At 42.0% G+C, this 22,730-nt stretch overlaps 1 long non-coding RNA gene across 1 annotated transcript in view; it reads left to right on the plus strand.

Moving 5' to 3' along the window:
* The first annotated feature begins 9,105 nt into the window (after nt 1-9,105).
* Nucleotides 9,106-22,730, plus strand: part of LOC110347756 (uncharacterized) — a 79,021-nt gene continuing 65,396 nt past the window's right edge. Inside the window, exon 1 of the long non-coding RNA XR_002392549.2 lies at nt 9,106-10,628. This is a non-coding gene — a long non-coding RNA (uncharacterized LOC110347756). The remainder of the gene's footprint in view (nt 10,629-22,730) is intronic.

Genomic DNA, 22,730 nt, shown 5'->3' on the forward strand with positions numbered 1-22,730 from the left:
AAGGCAGCCAGAGGCCTAACCAGGTTGGGGTTCAGGATCAGAAATGCCCTGCTCCTCGTGCTGACAAAAAGAACTGTGGCCACACTAGAGAGCAAACTCCCCACCATGCCTTCCAAGACCTGGTCTGGGAGTTCAGAGGCTTCACCTCCAAAAGTCTGATATTATGGTAGATGCATCTATGTTCATCTTCTTCCACAAATGGAAAACTCTTCAATCTTGAATATGGAAAATTATATAAACTTCACTTTAACAGAAGGTATATTTGGAGAACTGCATTTCTTGCAAAAAAAGAAAGAAAGAAAGAAAGAAATAAGAACCTTAGAAAAAGATTCATTTAAATTTTAAAATTTGTTTTCTAGAGGAAATATAGGTTAGAGGGTAAAATATATCATGGGATTTAAAAATAATTTTTACTGATTTCGCATGACTAAGCTTCATCTGTAGGTGTGATTTAAAAAAATTTTTTTTATGTGGTCCTGTGGATTGAATCCATGACTTTTCTCTGAGTTACATCCTAGGTCATTTTTATTTATTTTGAAACAGTCTTGTAAGTTGTCCAAGCTGGTCTCGAACTTGGGATCCTCCTACCTCAGCCTCCTGAGTTGGGATTAAGGGAATGCACCACCACACCCAGTTTAGGACTGACATCTGCAAACCAAAATCTTGTAAGAAGAGGCCACAAACATGGAAATACAAATAGAAAATAAAGTAGGAAGGGGCATAGGAATGTAACTCAGCTGTGCTTTGAAACATTTTTGAGAAAATGTTGATTAATTTATTCATCTATGCATGTATTAAGGACCTATGAATCTCATAAAACCTGACCCTACACAAGCTTCCAATTCTTGAACATTAGTTTTTCCAGGCTTCATGAGTTCCATCTTGTGGAAGACAGTTCACGGTTCAGCAGAGACCAAGATGACTTTGGATTTGCACAGAGAAGTTTCTTGACAACAACTGGTGACAGCACCACGATTTGCCTGAGCAATGCAATAGTAAGTTCTTCCTTAATTCAAGGCAGGTCTTCTGATGCTCTTTCAACATTTACTGGCTGACTAGAACCTGACAGCAACTCTGCTTCAAGTGAAATAAAGGCGGTCAGGAAAGAGCCAGACTTCCTGGCCTCATCATGGAGACACTAGAAGCCTCAGTATCTTCATCCATAAAGTGAGGACAATGAGACCAGTTTTAAAACCTCGGGGTGGGAGAATTAAATGAGATAATATAATGGACCAGAGTGCCTGATACAAAGCTGAAAGGGTGCTAGTCACTGTGAGTGGTTTGGATATGTGGCCCCTCTCAGCCTTTGTAGAACTAGATTTATGAACAGTCCCCTGCATTAAAGCTGCACTTAATGCTCCCAAAGAATTGCCATGTGAGATTGCAAAGTACAGTGCATACAAACAGGCACTGATTTACTAAAAATTGGGCTCCAGTCTGACTAACACCACTTTCCAGCTTTCCAGTACCCCTCCCTCAGGCATCACTTTTACCTCATAGTATATTACTTTTCTCCCTCTCCCCAGTATGGGCCAGGGATGATGGAGGGGTTCCCCTTTCCTGATTTCAAGACCACCCCCCATCCTCAAGTCTCTGCTGAGGGAACAGGCTTTTCATTATCTTTGGGAGATTTGAAACCAACTCCAAGGCTTGGTTCACCACCATAGATGTGTAGTCAGTCACCAAGCAGAGACTTAGCCTGGCTGTCACATTGGCCATGAAAAAGGGGTGCCTCCTGAGAACAGGTGCCTGGTCATATTGCCTTCCACAGAACCCTTCCTTCAGATGTGGAGTTGATAGTACTATGGGAAGGTCCATCTGGGCATTGGCTCCCTGCAGTTGGATTTGGATCACTCTCCAGGAGGGACCTGAAAACCAGCCTGCAGAGCTGCTCCCCATAGAGGCCTCTGTCAGGGGGCACCATGGGGAGCACAGAAGGACTTCACCTCCATCTCACCAATGCTGCAGGCTCCAATCAAAAGTTAGGTTGCTCATTTCTTGGCTTAACTTGAAGAGCAGACACTGGTCCTATAGTTGGCAGCCATGGAACAAAGACTTTTTCTCTGGCAAGGATTATAAAGAGCAGAATACTGCTCAGCATTGAGTAAAATTTAACTTCTGTTTGTTTACTACTTTTCCTTATTATACTTTGGCCTCAGCACACAAACTTCCTCCCCTCCTTTGCATCCCTCCTCACAAACTTCTTGGCCAGGCTTCTGGAGTCGATACCATGAAAATAGAAATCAGTTCACTGCCTTTGACTTGCTAGCCTTCCCGTGATCTGATTAAATTTTGTAAGAGTTAAATGAGTGTTGCCCGACAGGAACAAATAGAAGGAGCAAGTCTTATGGGGGAGAAATGAAGTCAAGTTTATGAGATTGCTTTGGCCTTATCTGACCTTTGGACAAACTATCCCTCTTCCCTCTGTATCCCCCCCCCCCCCGCTTCAGTGGTTGGTACTTTGTGCATCAGGTCCTCCAAGTGCCCCCTTCACCCCAGGTCCTCCTCACTGTCAGTGCACAGAAGCCCCTAAAGTACGAATGCCTGACTCATCCCTGCTCTCTCTTCTCTGCCCTCTCCACTCTCCCAGACACGTTTTCTCATAGGTTGGACTTAATTTAATTTCAAGATGGGAAAAAGAAATTCTATAGGAGGTAAGAATTAAGGTAAAAGTATGAGACAGACAGGGGCACAGGGGCAGACTTCCTACCTTGTGTGTTTTGAGCAAGTAACCTAATTGCTTTGAGCTTTAATATCTCCATCTTCAGAGAAATGTAGTACCTGTTTTAGAAATGATAAGATGCAAAGCACCTAGTGTGGTATCACATAGCATAAAATCAGTAAGACCATCATTATTGGACTACTCTATCTAAACCCAACAGGTTTCATGAAGGGTATAGTGGCTAAGGGGGCCTGGACTGTTGGCAGCTGTTGCTACCCCAGCTGAGTTTCCTTCTCCAGTAGTTTTGTGTCCTAAGGCTGCCTCTGAGATCTGGCAGCAAAAGAAGGGTGAGGAAGAAAGGAACAGAGAATGAGCCGTGCCACCTTGTTTGCACCCAGTACCAAATAATAGCTGGCTTGGTCACCAGGGGCTGGAGGGATTTTATTCACTGGAGAAGATCAGATGCTCAGTGGGCCACAGCCCTTGGTGAATGAGCAGAATTAGTTGCTCCCTGCTGATGTTGGAGACTTCCTCTCCAAGGGGTTTCCATGTTCCTGGTGACCCCAACTTCCACCGCCAACTGTTTACTTTTTATGGCAGTGGTTCTCAGCCACAGCTGCACATCAGAGTCTCCTGGGGGTGTGGGCCTGGCTAGTTTACACCTTGCAGGTGAAGCCATGGTTAATCAGAGCTGAGGACCCTTGTTCCAGTGGCAGCTGGAGCCACTGGGGCTTCTTTTTCCTGCTGTTGAGCTTGGATTTGGGGCTGGACTGTTCTCCCCCAGTGGATCCCAAGTAATCATTGAAGGTAATTATTCGTGATGCTTATGTTTGTGCCATAGTTTAAAACTTTTTATTTACTTACTTTAAAAGCTGTATCTTCTTTATTCCAACAAGCATTGTCTAATGTGGTGTGGTCATTTTCCCCAAATTGTGTGTTCCTAGTCTTCTAATTAAATTTTAAAAAGAGAAAGAAGAATGATTATTAAAGTTTCTTTCTGAGATAATGTCAGAGAGTAATCTAGGGGGTATTAGCATATCCTTTTCAAAAGGCAGATGCTCTTTTGATTAGTAGCCTGATCACCAATGGTTGGCCAAGTTCCTACATTCAATGATCCAGCTGTTACGTCCCCAAAGTTTTAGAAAACTGTGATTTCTAAAGAGCTAATGTGCAAGGAAAACTGAGCTTGATAATACTGTTAACACTTTATCTAGAAAGCTGACCTGGAAGAATAGACCCACTGCCATTGTCAAATATTGAATTTTGTCACATAGAAGAATGATGTTAACTGCTAAGGCTCAAGTGAACACAACTAGGACTAGAGATCAAAACTTAAAAGAAGATGCATTTCCACTAAATATGAGAAAACTCATTTCTTGACTGAATATGAAATTAATGACAATACACCATGCCATTTTTTGACCAATCAAATTAAAGACCTCAAGGTCAAAATGGAAGTGTGCAGTGAGGAGCATCTGAATCGTTGGTTACACCAAATACATTCACCTGGCCAGGCAGATGTAGATTGTACACTGACACCAGTGAGGACAGCACATGATAAGAGAGCATCCATGTCTCAGAGTATCTCATGTAGACGTGAGAACTGTAGAAGAGCCTTAATTGTGAGGTGTTTAGTTGACTTTATTATGATGACAGGAGAAAAGAAACTACTTTTTTCACACACTGAATAGTCATGAAGAGGGCAGAGGGAGATGGCACTAACATTTAGTGATAGCTTTTGAAATGCTTGATGCTTTCCTGATTTTATTTTTCATAGCCATGCTGGAGAGGAGCTACCCACAGCAGTTAGACTAGGGAAGCCCGGGCTCAATAGTGTTTAGTAACCTGCTCAGAACCTCACAGTTACTCAGTGGCAGAAGTAGCATTTAAGTCAAGGTTTGCCAAAGCCTGGCTTATTACAGCTCTATTCTGGTTTTAGGACTTCACTTAGTGAAGAAAAACAATGGTGTGTGGTACTGCGGGTGGAACCCCAGGCCTTGTGCATGTTCAGCAGGTGCCCTGGAACTGAGATCCTGTCCCAATGCCCCTCCAGCCCCATTTTACATATCTGTTTCTTTATACAATATTTGTACTATATTTTTAAAAATTCATCATAAGTGGAAGTATGTCATGGGATGTGCCTGTTAATTAGCTACAGGGAAGCCTCCACAAGGTATATGCATTAAAAGCATCATGTTGTATGTGATAATTATATACAATTGTTATTTGTCAACTAAACTCATCAAAATGAGGGGAACCCTATGTACATATTTTGGGAAGTGATTTACTTAGTATCTAATCTGAGCACCAGGGAGACTTTTCAAAAGTGCTGATAGACATTGTGTACCAGGGAAGGCCCACCCATTAGATATATTTTCCAAGTGAGTCCATTCAAGACAAATGAATAATAGACCAATGTACATCTGCTCTCACATTAGCATTTGGTTGAGTCCTCACTCAACTTCTCACCTTGTATGAGCAGAAACAATCGCTATACTAACCATGTGTGCTGGGAGTGCTTGTGGGCAGTGCAAACCATACCCTCTTCGGTGGTCATGTCAAGGGGTCCCAGGTGTTTCCAAGTCCTGGCTCTGTTACTTCTCAGATGATGAGCTCAAGCAAGGCACCTGGGTATCTCCCTAAGGCAGTAGCAGGTTTTTCATGATGTGGATGGAATTAAATGAGATAATTCAAGTCATCTGCCTGCATCTTGTTTTTCCCTTCTTCTTTCCTCCCTTTCCTTTCTTCTTTTCACATTTGCTAATTTATGTCCTACTCCACATTGTGCTACATGCTGAGACTCAATAGTAAATTAGAGCTGTTTCTCCTTCAGAAACCAAGTTCAGTGAGAGACAGACTAAAACCACGCAAACAAACAAGATACACACTGTCAAGAGTGCTGTAAGAAAAACAGAAAGCAAAGAGTAAGGGCTCAACTTTAAAAAGGCCAGAGTTGCTATTAGTAATTATTATTTAAAGAATTTTTTTACTTTTTAAAAAAGCTTCCTATAGTGGAATTTTAAAAATATGCACAATCAGAGAGTGGTCATATAGTATAACTTAGACATAACCAGAAACAACACAGGACCACCTATGTTTTGCTGATCCCCATTTCTAATTCCCCATCTTCCTGGAGCTAGAGCAGTTTGTCAGATACCTGGGATACCTCAGATATGCTATCAAAATCTGTCAGTACGTCAGTGCATATTTATCAGTGATAAACCCAGTAAGCCAATGCTTTTGATAGCACTTAAAAGAATTGCTAGGGGTCGGAGCTAAAACGCATCCATGCATTGTCTGTGCACTAGGACCTCGTCTCTGTCTCCACACTACCTGATACTACTGTTAACCTGGCCTTGCCTTAGCCTCCTGAGGGTCACGTGAGTTAATTCTTGGAAAATGCGTAGACAAATGTCAGAATATCGTGAGTATACAATAAATACGGATTGTTACAGATCTTAGAGTATGACAGGAACCTGAAAATTTGTCCCAAATTCCTCTTCAGGAATATCCCAAATTATATATAATGAATTTTTGAGTATTCAGTGTCCTAAAATGGAAGATAATGGAGGCTTCTTACAAATCAGAGTTCTAAACCTCTCTGGAATTGTAGGCATTCAGAAGAGATTATTAGAGAGTAAGAAAGTGGGTCCAACTTTTCTTTTTGGTAGGAAGAAGAATTACCTTTTGAATTCTAGAATTCTATAATTAAATTTTTATGAAGTATTTTATTCTGTGAGGGTCTCACAAAACTAGGCGACATCCCAATCATTGTGAGTTAAAAGCTGATCTTAACTTGATTCCTACTGAAATTGCCCGAATAATGTATCCCTGACTTCCACCTTCACTGAGCTCCCTGTGTATCGGGAACTTCCAAGAGTCTAGAGATGCGAATCTGACCCAGCTCACAGTCTCACTTAAGCAACACAATGAACCCACCCTGCCATGTCACACAGAACTGAAAGAGCCTAGGAAGGCAGAAACTTCTGTTGGAACCATTCAACCTGGGCAATGGAGAGGGGATATAAGGGCAGGTGGCCTGATGGAAGTGTCCAGGATTTGGCCTTTAAGATAAGCCGGTCTTTAAGAACAGGCAATGTTTTGGCATCTAGGGGGAAGGGAAGGCTGTTACAGAGTGGTAGAAAGCAATGCATGGCCACAGAGAGAGTGTCCTGTGTTCAGGGAGACTGAACCGCTGTCTGTGGACATCTCTGCTAGACGCTCAAGGTACAGGAACAGAGTGGACAGGCAAGTATCTGGGAAACCTCAGACTCCAGGGCTGTTTTACTGAGTTTTTAGAGCAGTTGTAGCTATATACTAAAATTTGAACTCAGGGCCTCAGAATGTGAGGAACAAGCCCAGGTTTGGGAAAGTGGAGGAAATCATAATTTAGAAAAGTAAAGAAATTGCCTGGCATAATGTATGCAGCACTCAAGCTTCACTGCCCTTGACACAGTGACTTTGTCCCCTTCTTGCCTCTCAGTGGTGAGTTTCATCGACAACACTGTTTTGGGCCGGGGATTTAGCTCAGTGATTTCGCTGCCTACTGCCCAATCACAAGGACCCGAGTTCGATCCCTGGTACCAAAACAAAAAACAAAACAAAACAAAAAACAACACTGTTTTCCAAGTTATGAGTTTTTAGATTCATTGGAAGTCCACGAAAGGTAGAAATGAGGGGATCCACAAACTACTTCCATAAGCTCTAATAAAGTATGCACTGACTGTATAGTTAGCACTAATTTTCTCATCAAAGCCACAGGACCGAAACGTTAGTTATAACTCTTTTCAGTGAGTCTGTTACCATTAGGAAAGGCTTCCTCTTATGGCAGGGAAGTTATGGTGGGGGCTTTGTAGGAAGAGTCTCTAGTTTGAGGATCAACAGTCACCTACTCATAAGCTATGTGATTTGGGACAATTTGTCTCTTTAAGCTTTACTTGCCTCAGTTAACTAATAGATTAATTTTATATCTGCATCTTATCTTTATAAGCACAGTGTGGCCTCCCTGTAGCAATTAGAAATGCTGTCAGGTGAACCATAATTCTGTAGCTGGCTATCAGCTTCACTGGCCACCATTGGCCCTGTCTATCTGGGGTCCCCGGTGAGGTGACTAAGGAAGCTTCTAGCATTCACATGGCAGTGTTCTCAGCAATCCAGCTGACCACTCTGTTTTCAAGCTTCTGCTTTCAAGCTTCTTTCAGTTGGCCTGCTTTTGGCAGTGCTTTGCTGAGAAGATTTCCTGAGGCTGGCTGCCTGTCTCCATCTTGCAGAGGCCAGAGGGAAGCACTCCCAGTGCCATTTCCCACCCAGCTCATTCATCAACTTCAGAACTTCAAAAGATGTGCTCTGCCTAAGTTTGCTGTTTTCTATAGCTGACACATATACAAATGTAGGCAGAGCACACTTCCCGTGCTTCGCCTGGCTTTGGAATCCCTAATGGAGACTCAGTGGCTCTGTGCTTTTAGCCTAGACTGCCTAAGAGAACTGATGCAAACACTAAGCAAAGAGGTGGTAGATATGTATGTCACTTAGTGTTCCAATCCTGTGGCAGGTCTGAGAATGACCTCAGAGTTAGTGGTGTGCCCTAAGTGGCCTTTTCACATGCGATAAGTCCCTTTTGAAAAAGGATTTCATTTTTCTGCTCTTTAATTGAGTGGACTCAGGATTATAGAATCATTGACAACACATATCCAGCACTGTTTCTTGTCCAGTGCTGGACAAACAAAAAATAATTCTCTTTGGATAACTGCCTGTGTACTTTACTGTTCATATGCACTTTCTGACGTTCAGAGCTGGAAAAACATAAAAAAGTCAGGAAATCTCTCCTGAACAAGCTTTCTTGGGCAGATTTTTGGCAGATAATGCTTCCTGTTACATAGGAAAGGCTTTTAAGCTTAGCTTCATTTATAGCACTTTGGCTTGCCTAGCGTCTAAGCTATGAATTTTGTTTGCTTGCTTGTAACAGATACTAAAAAGCAACACAATCTCAACAACAAAATAGTGACTTGAAGACATTAAGGGCTTATTTTCTGTCATATAGTAATTTATGTTTCTAGGATTTCCTGGAGACCAATGTATATATGCTCAGCTTCCCATATTGAGTAATTACCTAATTTTTTCTTATCAGAATGGCTAGAAAGGAAAAACGAACAAAAAATAAAACATGGTGGTGTGGGGGGGAACCAAACCAAACTCCAGTCATTAACCTAGACAGAAAACAGAAATAAGATTTTTTTTTCTCATAAACATTTTGCTGCTCAAGGGCTGCCTTCCTAACCAGGTGCGGTCCTGTTTGGGTTAGCATTTAGGCCTTTTTTGTTTCTGGTATACTTGGCATATGCAAAGTGTTTTTAAAAATATTTGCAGATTGAAAGTAAAAAGAAAGAAAAATAGAATGAAAGAATGGAAGAGGAGAGAGGGATGAAAGAAGGAAGGAAGGAAAGGAGGAGGCAGGGAGGGAGGGAAGGAAGGAAGGAAAGGAAGGAAGGAAGGAAACTTGTGTTGAATTAAAGCCAGAATTCACTTGCACTGTACAAATGAGTCCTGTCCATTCCAAGGGAGAAACCCTCACAGGCAGCCCCGGATTCTGCTGAGATGGCCAAGGAGCAGCCCTGTGTCCTCCCACTCCTATCCAGCTCCTCATCCTCATCGAGATTTTTGTCCACAAACTTCATCCTCCTGTCCTGTCTTGTCCACCAACACCACTACCACTGGCATAAGTTCCTCCCAGGCCAGGCCCATCTATCACTGTATCTGCCATCCTGGTGCTCGCAGCAGGCTCTGGCACACGACAAAGGGAAGGAAAAAAGATGTTTGATGGCCTGAGCCTCAGCAGGAAGGAATGAGACTGAGACTGGAGGGGATGCGGGCCAGTCTCAAGTACTGCAGGCTCATGAGGCAAAATGCGAAGTTACTCCAACACTTAATTAGCTATTTTTATTAAGTATCCAAGCCTCATTCATTTAATGGGTGTTTTATTCCTTTTATCTTAAGAAAGATGGCAGAAGTTTGTGTCTTTTGGCTTTGATCTCATTATTTCTGGGTTTTGTTACTTAATAAGGCAGAAGTTTAAATTAACATCATTCTCCATTGCCTGTTTTGGGGTTAGCTGTACAGTATGGAGTGATTTTTGGCAATTTTTCAATGAAGGGAAGAAAAGGAAAGCTCTGTTTGGGAGCAGTAGGGGGGAAGGAGGGAAAGCCATTTACCTGAGCCCCTGGGGCCACATCTGCTTCCCAGAAAAGATCCTAGAATCAAATCAAGTCACCTGACCCTGGCGGGGCCCTGCTCGGGGTCACGTAGAAGGAAGACTGGGCCTTCAGTTGTCGAGGGAGGCAGAGAGCAGGGCTGCAGGCTGTGTTCACGGCCGTTTCTGCACTGGGGCCTCCCACACTCTACAGCTGGGCTCAAACACATTGTTAGGCTGAACAAAAGCCACCTCTGCAGGTCCCCCTTCAGACTTGGCATCACCCAGGCTACGATATGAGGTTCATGCCAACAGGATGTGCATTTCTTTCTTCCTTTCTTTTTTCCTCCTCTATTTATTCACTGCAGGGATGGCTTGATGGTTTACAGAACACCGTAACACTTACTTGCTGCACGTTTGGATCACTTCAGCCAAAGGTTTGTTGCTATATTAATTGGCTTCAGAGAAAACATTGCTTTCATTTAAACTGTTTGAATACCTCTTCTTGAATCATATGCTTGAGTCAAGTGTTATTAATTCAAGAATCAAAATGCCTTTTGTCCATATCAGATAAACGTTGCCATAGCGAGTGAAGCATAAACAGATCAGTTCGAGCCACAGCAGCAGATAGAACCCTATGGACAAAAGGGCCTTGCTCTGCCTCAGCAGAAGCCCTGCTGCCTCGCTCAGCACTATCTAGCAGGCCTGCAGTCAGACTTCAAACCACGCACTGAAGACCTGCCATCCCCCAGCCCAGAGAGAAAGAAGCCTTCATCACGGGTGGGTTTTATCGCATGTGAGCAGTCAGTGGAACATCTGGCTTTAATACTGATAGAAACTGTAGGATGTTGGCTCTTCTCTGGCTTTGAATATTTTCCATCCTCTGTATCAGCACTTGTTGTCAGTGATTTGATGAAGTTAAATCGACTGCAATTGATTCTTTGAGCAAAGAAAGATTCCAGTGTGCTTACTTCCTGGCCTGTCCTTTTTTAGCATACATGGTAGGTCTGCAGTATGATGTAAGTCAGGGTCCCCAGACTTTAAGAATGAACAGGAATGAACAGAGACTTTTTCCAAAGCCTCCTCTGGGTGAGCATGTGCACCCTCTTATTTAACAATCAAACGATCAGTGACATGCACTTTAGCTGCACTGGTGACTTCACCCAACCAGTACCCAGGAGGGAAGGGGGTGTCAGGGAATCACGACTGAAATGGGCTTGCGGCCCTGCTGATCCCAGCATTCCTGGAGGCTCTGGTGGCCTCTCTGGCCTCTCCCTGTGCACTTGGTGCTGCCTGGCACATGGAGATCGTGGCCCAGAAAATGACAGTCCCCGAGTGGGGCCAGATTGAACCCTCTCCTCCTCACATCCTGAAAAAGGGCAGCATTTAGGTGAATTAAAGGAACAGGGATTGGGGGGCCCTGGGCTCAGCTCTGCAGGCCAAGCATCCAGCTAGCGCTCTGTGTGGCAATCCAGGCCTGTGAGAGCTCAGAAGCCACAGGCCCGGCTCTGAGCCGCAGTTGGGCACTTCTGGCAGGCAGGGCATTTGGGTGCTCATCTTGTATTTGTTAATGAAGACGCCCTCGTGATGTGTCAGGGGGGGAAATGGAAACGGGGATTGTAAATGTAACAGTGACAGGAAAATAGCCCTAGGAAGGACCAAATTATTTTCATGTGGGGCAAGTCTTTCTGCTGTGATTCACCCACGTGTCAATGTGCCATTCACGTACCAAGCGTTCCCTCTGGCAGCTGTGGGTGGATTTCCAAGGAGCAGGGTCATCTGAGGAGTGACCTCATCCCAACTGCCATCTAGAAAGCAAGGGGTCACACATGCAGGTTATCAGAGTTCCAAGGTGGCAGAGCCCACAGTCCCCCCGCGAAGCCCCTGTATCTCAGAGACAGCTGCAGAAGTTCCCCATGGGGGAAAATTTCCCAGCCAAGCAGCCCCGTGAGGCTGCAGCCAGGCCCAGCTCCCTGGCCCAAGTTTGAGATGCACTCCTTGCTGCATCTGATGGGCTGTCTGGCCAGTTAAAATTCCCTGGTCAAATTCCACTAGTCGGTTAAGCTGTCATGTGTTAAATATCTACCACATTCCTGGTACCAGTCTGTGTCTTGAGGCACAGGGAAGTGCAGGGTCTGGCATACAGACTGTCACATAAACAGATTCATCACATTGCAGTGGCACCTGCTGTGGCAGAAGAGACAGAGGCACTGTGAGATCACCAAGAATGCCAGGTGAGCAGGAAGGAGGAAGGTTTGGGAGGGCCCTAGAGAGGCCTTTATGACTTTATGCTTAAAGGATGGCTAGGGTTTTTGTTGTTGGCTTGGGTTTGGTTTGGTTTGCTTTGGCACTGTGGATTAGATTCAGGGTCCCTCCATTGCTAGGTGAGTGTCTTACCACTGAGCTGCATCACCAGCCCTGTTCTATTTTATTTATTTTATTTTGAGACAGGATCTTGCTAAGTTGCCTAGCCTGGCCTCAAAGTCATCATCCTCCAGAAGTGGTTAAGATTTTGATGGGAAGAACTGGAAGGGATTTTCATTCCATGTTCAGAAAGAGTTTGAGGAATATCACCAGTCCTGGAACTCCCCATTCATAAACATTTGTCTTTTGAAGTAAGAAATTCAAGTCTGTTCTCCTTCCAAGTATTTCTCCAAGAGCTAACCCAAAGAAATGGAAATTTATTATCCTGGAAGTTTCTTCTTATTCTATATAGTGAACTTCATTTCTCTGCCTTGGAGAAGAAGCAAATTTAAAAATTATAGCAAGATAGATTTTGCATGTATGAATAAAAGGTGCAATTCCAGTGCAATAACACACATAAAGAACAATCAAAAGTCAGCAAGAAATTAGGATGAAGGAAAGAAAGTAAAAACAATTAAGAGGCTGGAGCAGTGAAATATAAGACTAGAACAACGAGTTTTAGAAAGTTGAATTTTGAAGTGTTTAGTAAAAATTTTATTCAAATAAAGCCTTAGATGGAAGAGCAACAGAGAAGAGAGGCCTGGTGGGTCCTATTGCCTCCAACCTCACCCCAGCAACACACACACACACACACACACACACACAAACGGGCACTGAAGGGCTGGGCTGCAATGCCCTGGTTCCCCATCAGTCTCCACGTCAGTGGTTGAGCTGGAGTTACTTTTCCACTGTTTTCCTCCTAACTACGCTGGACATGCACCGTCACCCTCCCTACTTACATACACTGGTCCTCTGAACATGTCCAGCCATAGTAGCACTGCCTACACAATTCATTTCCCATGTTCTGTCCCAGTCGAGTCCTTCCCCATACTTTGTGTCATACTTAGAATGTCATATTGCCTTGATATTTAGTACAAGTGAAGGGTAGTCTAACGTTTCATAATGTTTCATAAGCCTGACAATTCTGCCACAAAGCGTTTGGGTGGCTTCTTGTTACTGAATGTTTGTGTCCCTGCAAAGTGCATGGGCTGAAGCTCGAACCCCAGTATTAGGAGCCTTTAGAGGTAATTGGGTTTAGATGAGCTCATAGGGTGAGGCCCCAACATGGGATTAGTGCCTTAAGACAGCTAGGCCAGTGAGGACACACCCAGAGGGTCACCATCTGTGACCTAGGGAGACTGCTCACCAGGAGCCAGCAGTGCTGACACCCTGTCCAGAACTGTGGGAAACAAAGGCCTGTTCCTTAAGCTGCCCAGTGTGTGTGATTTTGTTACAGCAGCCCAAACTTAGAAATCCCACAGTGTTTTATTCTCTTTGAGCTCATAATTTACATTTAAAAAAGGAGACTCTGTACTTCAATGCAGTCTCTTTAAGCCCCTTCCTTCCTTTCTCCCTCCTTTTTTTTTTTGTTTGTTTCCTTCTTTCCCTAGGGATAGAACATTGAACTATATCACCAGCCTCCCAGCCCCATTTTTATTGTTTATTTTGAGACACAATCTAGCTTAGTTGCTAAATTGCCCAGGAAAGGCTCAAACTTGTGATCCTTCTGCCTCAGCCTCCAGAGTAGCTGGGATTTCAGAGAATATCACCATACTCAGCTCTATCTAGGATGTATTAACCCAGCCTCTCCAAACTAATTTTTGAGACAAACTTCCCTTTCATCATTCTACCGACTACTTAATCTAATACTGGGGTTTGGGCTTCAGCCCATACATTTTGCAGGGACACAAACATTCAACCCTTAAAAAGGAGTCACCCAAATGCTTTATGGCAGAATTACCAGGCTTATGAAACATTAGACTATCTCATGGGATTCCAGATTTCTGCAGAATCCACCAGATGATTACTGAGCTTGAGATTCTTTGATAATCTAAGGACTAAGCCTTGAGCTTGGTACCTGGATTACTCTCTTGTTGTTTCCATCTGAAAACTGGGAATTTACTCTGACTCATTCTTTCATAAAGAAATTCAAGAAATAGTATACTTTTATCAATTCAAGGGAGATGTGCTCTGTAATATCCAGAGCATCTTATTTTCCTAAATTTGGTTGGACATTTATATGTAATCATTATAACGTTCATTTGATACTCTTCAAGAAACTAGCTGAGTATTGCTTGGTGTCTATTTGACAGTAAAATACACTTTTTAAAAAATCAGTCAGCCAGAATAAAGGGAGATGGAATTTTATTTAGTTATTAAAATTTCCTGTCAAATCTTTAATGGCAGAAACATCTCAAAATGGTCCAAAGTTTTGTTTGGCCCCAAAGCAAATCACTCAGACACTTTTTCAAACATTAGGCTGAGATATTGCCTGGATACCTTAGAAAATAAATTCCTTATGAGGGCACAAAGGTGGAAAAACATGGAAAAGACATTCCCTCTCAAATCCTGACACAAGCATTTTCTAGGGAGCTGAGATTTGTGAGAAGAAAAAAAAAAAAAGGAATTTAGCAGGTTTTGGCAACTTAGTCACCAAAAGCATAGACCAGAGTAAAGTTGTTCTTTTACAGGTTAAAACAGAAGTTCTGTGCATGTGTAAAGTTCCTAGATTGCTCCACGTTTTATCAAATGCTGGAAGTTAGAGATAATCTTCCTGATATCTGTGCCTCCATAGGGTCCCATAATTTAATCTCGTTAGTGGCACCATTTGCTGGTAACCACAGCCAGCCACTGTGGGCAGGGGTTTCAAACATATGGCCTGTGCATTGCACTTCCAGCCCTTCCCTCCATGAATTATTCTTATATTGGATGCCGACCTAGGAAAGCATGAATCCTGGTGTATGCTGCCAGCCGGTTTCCAGCCAGCCTCCCTGCTCCCCTCTGCCTATATCCCCAATCCCTTCACTCTGCTAGGCCAGAATCCCACACCAAGGACCTGCAGAGAACCAAGCAAAGTGGCACAGGAGAAGGTGGGCTGCCCTTTCTGCCTGCACGGTCACCTCACTGCCCAGTGTGTATGGGCCTGAGCCCGGCCAGCCGTTGTGTTCAGCTTCTCCAGGGCAGATCTCTGCAGGGCTGCTGTTAGAGTCACATGGTGACCTGCAGATCTAAGGGAAAAAACAGATGTCCCAATAAATTTTTGTCAAAACATAATTACCTCGGGATTAGAAAACCACATGGGGGCGGGGAGGGAGAGGAACAGATGTATTACCTTCAAATATGTAATCATCATTCTGCAGAAGTTTAAATAATCAAGAGGTTTAAATGATGGCAGCCAAGTGTCTCCTCTCCTCCCCCTGCAGCCTCCCCTTCTGGTCCCTCCTTCACCTCCTGCTCTGGATGGGCTGGAAGCCCCTCCCGTTCAGGTTACACTGATGGTGCTCTGAGCAGGAGGGGAGCTTGTTGCACAAACGTATCATCGTGAGTGCTTTTTCATAAATAAATCTCAGCAAATATGACAGGCTATCTTTCCCTCAGGAACCCGGCCAAGTCTTTTCTTCCTCTCTAGCCGACAAATATGATAAACTATGAATCTTCCCGGTAACCATAAAAGATTCTTATTTTCATGATTTGAACTGTTAGGTGCAGGTCAAAGCAGTACATCAAAGTGAAGTTCTTGTAGGGAAAAGCCTTTTTCTGTTTTCACATTAGGTCACATGGGAGGGGTGCCAGGGGCAGACCAGGGAGTCCCTGGGTTAGCTCTTGGCTGGCTGTCATAGCCTCTTAAGGTGAGATACTAATCTCCTTGAAGTGCTCACCCATGGTCCAAAGTGAAGGGATAAACTGAGTGGGAAGGTGGAAGGTCCAAGATGTGCAAGTTTCAAGGAGATCCTGCTGCTGCAGCTCTTCCGGTGTGTCCCCTTGGGCAGAGGCTGAGAGGGCGAACTGCTCTCCAGTCTGTCATGGAAGTGTGGGCTGAGAAACCCATCACACACTTAGATTATAGAAATCCAAGTTATAGTTGTAAGACTTTTACTAATCTAGAAAATGGTTATTGCCTGGCAGTGTGTAAGTTGATACTTAAAATAGTTACCAGTTAGCAAGGGCCTACTCCTTGTCCAGGTCTGTGCCAAGTACTATCTGATCCTCTTGCAGGGACCAGAAGGGAGGCATTGTAATCCCAGTTTAGTGATGTGGTAATTAAGGCTTAAATAGATTGAACAACTTGCTATAGTCAAGGCACTAGTAAGTGATAGGGTTCAAACTTAAATCCATGTGTAAATGTTTCAGAAGACTTCATTTATCTATTGACTTGTTATTCCTTGGGAATCTTTTACTTTGCATACAACATAACTGAATATATTCTGAAAATGAGAGTGGTAAGCCAACAACAAGAACCACCATGAAATACCATCCCAGCGATGGTATATACATTTGCTGCATGAAGAAGTCATTTAGAATACAGATATTATGATTCCCTTTGCTGATCATGGACTCTTTACAGGCTAGGTTCATGGTATCTCACAGTGTTAGCCCATTATAGTTGGCCTAGAGCTAACTACACATCCTTAGACATGAAAGAGTTAAAAAATAAAATGGGCATCAAGGCAATAAGCAGGAGTGGATTGATTCCAGTTGCTTCTGGTGATATCTAGGAAAGGGAGTGGGGCAGGAAACAGCCCTCGGAAAGGGCTTCTGTGAAACAGGGGTGTCTTCCTGGCAACAGCCATTTCCTACCAAACTAAAGAGAAGTTTATAAAATTTCCTACTCTGCAGCAGCTAAGGAGGTACTTTTGCAGCGAGAGCTAATAATCACTTTCACCCTAGAAGAAATGATGCCTTAGGAAGATCCTGTATGGTGTGTACTGAGAAACCAGCAGATAGAAATCTCATGTGGAAGTCCCAGCAGTTGTAGTTGGCGAAACTGAGGACTCTGCATTGGTTACTACCCTGCTTTTTACAAACAGTGAGTCTAGCAAGAGACCTTGATGATGACAGGTTATTCTGAGGGCAAAACCACCCATCAAGATAGAAAAAAAGACAGCAGAGGACAGAATCAAAATGAAAAATTTCCACCTATTCTAGGTTCAGCTGAATCCTAGCAAGATGATGTTTGATAAAACAACAAATTGCCACTGGAGTAGCTGTGTACATGTGTATATACTATTTCCTTAAGAATTTATTAATTTGTTCCCTGGCATTACAAGTTGCAGAGGGAAAAGAAAAGTAAAACCTGTCACAATACTCAACACAGATAAAATTCGCCTCTACCCAAACACTAGCTAGCTCCAGCATATTGGTTAATTTCTTACAGTGCCCAGCCATGGGCTGCAAATTACAGTACATTGCAAAGTTAGATAAAAAGTATGCAAATAGTGTGAAATTTCATAAGAATGATGCTGGAGGCCAGGTGTGGTGGCTGGTGCACACCTGTTATCCCAGCACCCTGGGAGCTGAGGCAGGAGGATCACAAATCGGAGCTCAGCCTAGGCAACTTAGTAACTTAATGAGACACTGTTTCAAAATAAAATGTATAATAAAATAAAATAAAATAGGGCTGGGGATGTAGCTCACTGAGTTCGGTCTCCAGTACCTCCAAAAATAACTACCTAACTAAAGAAAAGTAACATGAAAAAACTGTTGGAGAATCACTCTAATCACAGTGTTTGAGCACCAAACACCTTTAGAGCTCTTGGAGCTCTTCTCTCTGTCTTAGAGAGATCTATTTGCAATTCAGATGTCTTATGTTAGGGAGTGAACATTTGTGTCCCCTCCCCTTGGTATCTAGGGTGAGAATTGTGGACCATAATGAGTTTGATATAAAGCCATGAGCATGGAGCTCCCATGATCCTATTAGTGTCCTGATGCCAAAAGGAAAACAGACTAGAGTTAGACTTTACTTTGTCGTGCGAAGACACAGCAAGGAGATGTCTACCTGTCCCCCAAGGGGAAAGGCCTCAGCAGACACCCACCCCTCTGGCATGGCGATCTCAGCCTTCTTGTACGCAGAACTATGAGAATGACATTCCTGTGGTTGAAGCCACCCAGGCTATGGTATTTTGTTATGGAAGCCCAAGCTATCACACTTTGGGTGAAGAAGAATTTAATCTGATGGTCTGCAGCTCCTTTAATTTTTATTTCCTTTTCATGTTTGGAACAATATCAACAGTCCAGTCCCTCTCTTGTTAAGAACTACTATCTCGGGGATGGGGATGTTGAACAGTACTATAGGGCCTGAGTGTGGAGAGGAACATTCTAGGTCAGAATTCAATCCAACTCTAGTTCATGTTGGTTTAGTACCTCAAACAGAAGTTTAGTTTATATAGAGAATTCATCAAAGGCTAATGTGTAGCCCGTCTGCTACTTTCCTGTAGAATTCCTTAGGTGAAACCTCACAAAGTCCAGATTTTAGTCCCAGGATGCAAACAAGGAGAATTTCATCTACAAGTTATGCTGTTGGCCTTACATTTAAGAAACAGAATAAAGTCTGCCAGCTAATTGTGAAACTTCTCTAAAAATTTCTGAACGTCTTTTCTAAAACAACATTAACCCTCCTTTTTTTCTTAGAGGTAACAAAGTTAAAAGTGAAAGGACACATACTTACACATATATTTTGTTCTAGATTGCTAGAGAAGTTTTAAAATTTGGGCAGGAAAGGTAAGGGCCATTAAAAAATATGCTGTGTGCAATTTTCCCCTTTAAAACATTTTCTTTAAATCATTTCCCTCCCCCCTAAAACATACACTCTTCTTTGATTTAATTTGCAGAATCTGATTTTTGGTGTTCTTGTAAATTTGTACAAATTAGACACACACACACACATGCTCCCCCCACCCCCAAACTGACTGTGCTTTCCTCATAAGTTCACTCTTGGGAGGACAGTTTTATTTCAAGAGGCTTTGGGAGTTTTGTTTGTTGCTTCTTTATTAGAAATGAATAAATAAATATTAGAGATCCTGACAAGTGTACTAAAACTGTTGTCTTTGGATTTTAATTAATAGTTTAGGGAACATTTCTTTGATTATTAGGAAGAGCAATAAGAGTAAATGACAGTGGCATTTCTAAAGTTTCTAAAATGGCTGTACTCAGAAATATCCGGTAGCTGCTGACTGTTGGGCACCTTTTATCACCATTTCTTCCTAACAGATTGAGAATTCACTGGTCCTTTGTTCACTCACTAGTGCACAGGAAGATCAAAGGCTTGAGCCTGTCTTAAACCCTTGTTGGACCGTTGCCTGGGGAGGGAAACTCAAGAAGGGAATGTTTCAGTGTGTTCAGAATGCAAATGGCATTGCCATCTATGTCAAGGTAAGTCTAGAGGACAGAAAACTATTAGGCAAACTTCCCTTGGCCAGTACCAAAAAGGATATTCTGCCACATTTGCCATTGAAGTTTAATTCATTTTGGAATTTTAAGGACTAGTTTAATGGCATGAAACAGGCACCATGCTGTAAGGGCTGATATGTATTTGTTTTGCTGTTTTTGGGTATTAACATCTTGGTCATAATGCCAGCCTAACTATCTATTTATATCAACACCATAGCAGTCTTTTAAATTTTGATTTTATGATGCCAATAAAGAGGATATTTGGAAAATGACAAAAACCTTACCCTGCAATGTTTTTTAGATAGAACTTATTGAACACACACAAGCACCACAAAATGAATAAGATATACAGCAGATTGTAATAATGATTTTCAGTGTCTTCCATAATGTGGATGACCACTCTCAGGTCCTTGTGTCTCTTGATCTCCAATGTCCATATGTTCTTTGGCCTTTATTAAAAAATGATAGTTTTATGTCTGCTGTCACTAAAGCCTATACTCTGTGCAGAGTAGTTCAAATGTTTTCTACAGAATTTGAGCTTCTCTGACAAAACTACTATTATTCTTGATAGTACATGGTAGGATTTTACTACCCTACTCAGTCCCCTTATGGTCTCATGGGACAATTTAACTAATTATAGCTAATGAAGTGTGAGTAAGACCAGAAAGTGTCTGTGAAGTCCAGAGTGTTGAGCTCCTAGTTGGACCTTTCCACTTGCTCTTCTTTGGTACAGTGCATGGGAGCCTGTGTTGATGTGGAGGAAGCAAGATGAAGGTGTGGAGCCAGCACATGAACATGCCTGTCCTAAAGAGATCCCAAGATCTGTGGCACATTTTGGATAAACAAGAGATAGATCCTTGTTTCAAGACACTAAGATCTTTGTGGGTTGTGTGTTACCACAGAATAACTTGCCCTGTCCTGACTGATATAAATTCTCTCGAATATGCTCTGCAAAATGGCGTCCCTTCTATTGTTAGCTAACATTATCTCTTTAATTTGAGAGCCTTGCTTCTTTCTAGGGACTACTTTCTTTCATGTATATTTGCTTGCACTTTAGGTACTTGGGTGTGAAGCAGATTAAGAGCCTTGCTTTTTGAGATCCTGCTTGAAATTTAATTTCTTTTAATCACCAGGGCTCTACCTGGGTAATGCCATTTGACATTCCCTAGATGGATATTAACTTATTATTATTAAGCCTCCTTATGCCAGATGTCATGTGAGCTACAAAGATTCATTTCTTCAGAGAATAGTATGATTATTGTAGATGAATACTATTATTGTTTACAGTTGTACCTTGGTTCATGAACTTAATTTGTTCTATGATTTTGGAAAAGATGGTCATGTTTGTGTTTGTGTGGGAAAGATGGCCATGGTCATGTTTGTCACCTGATGTAGAGTTTGCAAACAAACAAAAAATTTTGTTAAGCACTTCTGTTTGCATACCAAATTGTCTGCAGACAAAAGCATTCATGAACCAAGGTACTATTGTATATCTAAAATATCCTCCAAAGCCTCATAAGCTCCCAAGTGGGGCTTTTGGGAGTTACTACAACATGGATGTGAAATACTGGATCAGCCCACTGATTGGATTAGCATAGATCTGGGTGTAGATAAATGGATTTACTGAGGACAGAAGACTCATCCTGGGTGTGAGTTGCCCCAACCAATAGGCTTGTAGCCTGGGTGGAATAAAAAGGGAAAGGATGCCTCCTTGTTCCTGCTTCCTATCTGCCATGCCACAGACTGTTTCTCCTCTGCCAGGTTTCCCTGTAGTGCAGCCAGTTGACTATGAACTGGAACCTCTAAAAACTGTGGGCTAAAATAAACCTTTCATCCTTTAACTTTGGGCATCTGGTATTTTGTCCCAGAAATGAGAAAAGTAACTGAAACAAACACCGATTTATAGATTTCAGCCCCTCCTACACCTTTTTATAGTCTAATATTCAGTTATTCTGTTTCTCTTTGGACATTCTCAGTGCTTGAAGATTTGTATATGCATAATATATGTTCATCAAATGGTTATGGCTATTGCCTTATGTCATTAACTTATGTCATGCTAAGTTTAGAAATGAAGATTCTAACCCTTAACATTAATAAGATAATGTTAATAGGCCTCATGGTTTTAAGGAAAGAAATTTGTATTTGCAAGATGAGAGGCTGCTATTGACAGCAGCAGCACCACAACAAAACAGCAGACTACTCATTCTCCAATAGTTCATTTATATGCAATATCTTGACTGAACTAACAAAAATTAAGGTTTTTATTACCATCATTTAATAGAAGAGCAAACTGAAGTTTGGAGTTTGGAAGTAGTTTGATCTTAGCAAAATAGAACTAAAAAACTGTATCTTTTGGTTGAGTCTTTCTTATATTTGTTTTCCATATTAAAACTTTTATAAGTTACTTCTTCAGATATAAGCAATGAGGTGCTAATAGAATTTTTCAGATGTAATTTATATTTTAGAACTTCTGTATTAGGATAAGCTGGCAACTCACCACTATACTGAAATGAATTATAGTTCTGCATATTGAGATTCTGCCTTCTCTTCTCTCTCTTCCACAATCCCCAGCCCTTGTGCTTGTCCATTTTTCTAGAAGGTAAGACTGTAGCATTGTTTTTCATGAAATGCTGCGTAAAGAAATTTTGGTTTGACTCTAATCCCTCTGGAGAAAAGAGGAGGTGAGGCCATTTGTAAAGCAGCCATCCCCATGAAACAGATTGAAGGGACCTCCCCAACATCTCTAATTAAACAGTGAATCAAATGCATTAATATTCAAGAAGAAATAAGGAAAATAATTTAACAATGGGGACTGATATAGTGGTTCAAGAGATATTTTTGTTTTTAGAAAAATGAGTAACAGGTCTATATTAGACATACCTGATACTCTTTCTTCTATTGAGAAAGGGATGAATAATAAAATTTTATAGGAAATCTCATGGTAAAGGAGACTAATTCCAATACAACTGATACATATATTTTTTATTTTATTCTTACCAGACAATAGACCTTTTTTATTATGTCATTAACTTATCCTTCAAATGCTCAATTCTCCATTTTCTGTTATTCAGGTATACATATGATACAGAACTTGAAATGTCACAAAAATATTAACATTAGTAGTGGTAGTGTTACCAATTTCTGACTGAATTCAAGCTGAATTCTTTCCCCTCAGAATCATGGAACCAATAAATGAGACTCAATGCAGATTAAATGGTGAAGGAAGGATTATTTTTGGCCAAAAAATAGAAG

Source organism: Heterocephalus glaber, unplaced genomic scaffold (genome assembly GCF_053883595.1).
Source record: "Heterocephalus glaber isolate CG9 unplaced genomic scaffold, H.glaber_assembly_v1.0 deba00001481, whole genome shotgun sequence".
Classification (NCBI taxonomy): domain Eukaryota; kingdom Metazoa; phylum Chordata; class Mammalia; order Rodentia; family Bathyergidae; genus Heterocephalus; species Heterocephalus glaber.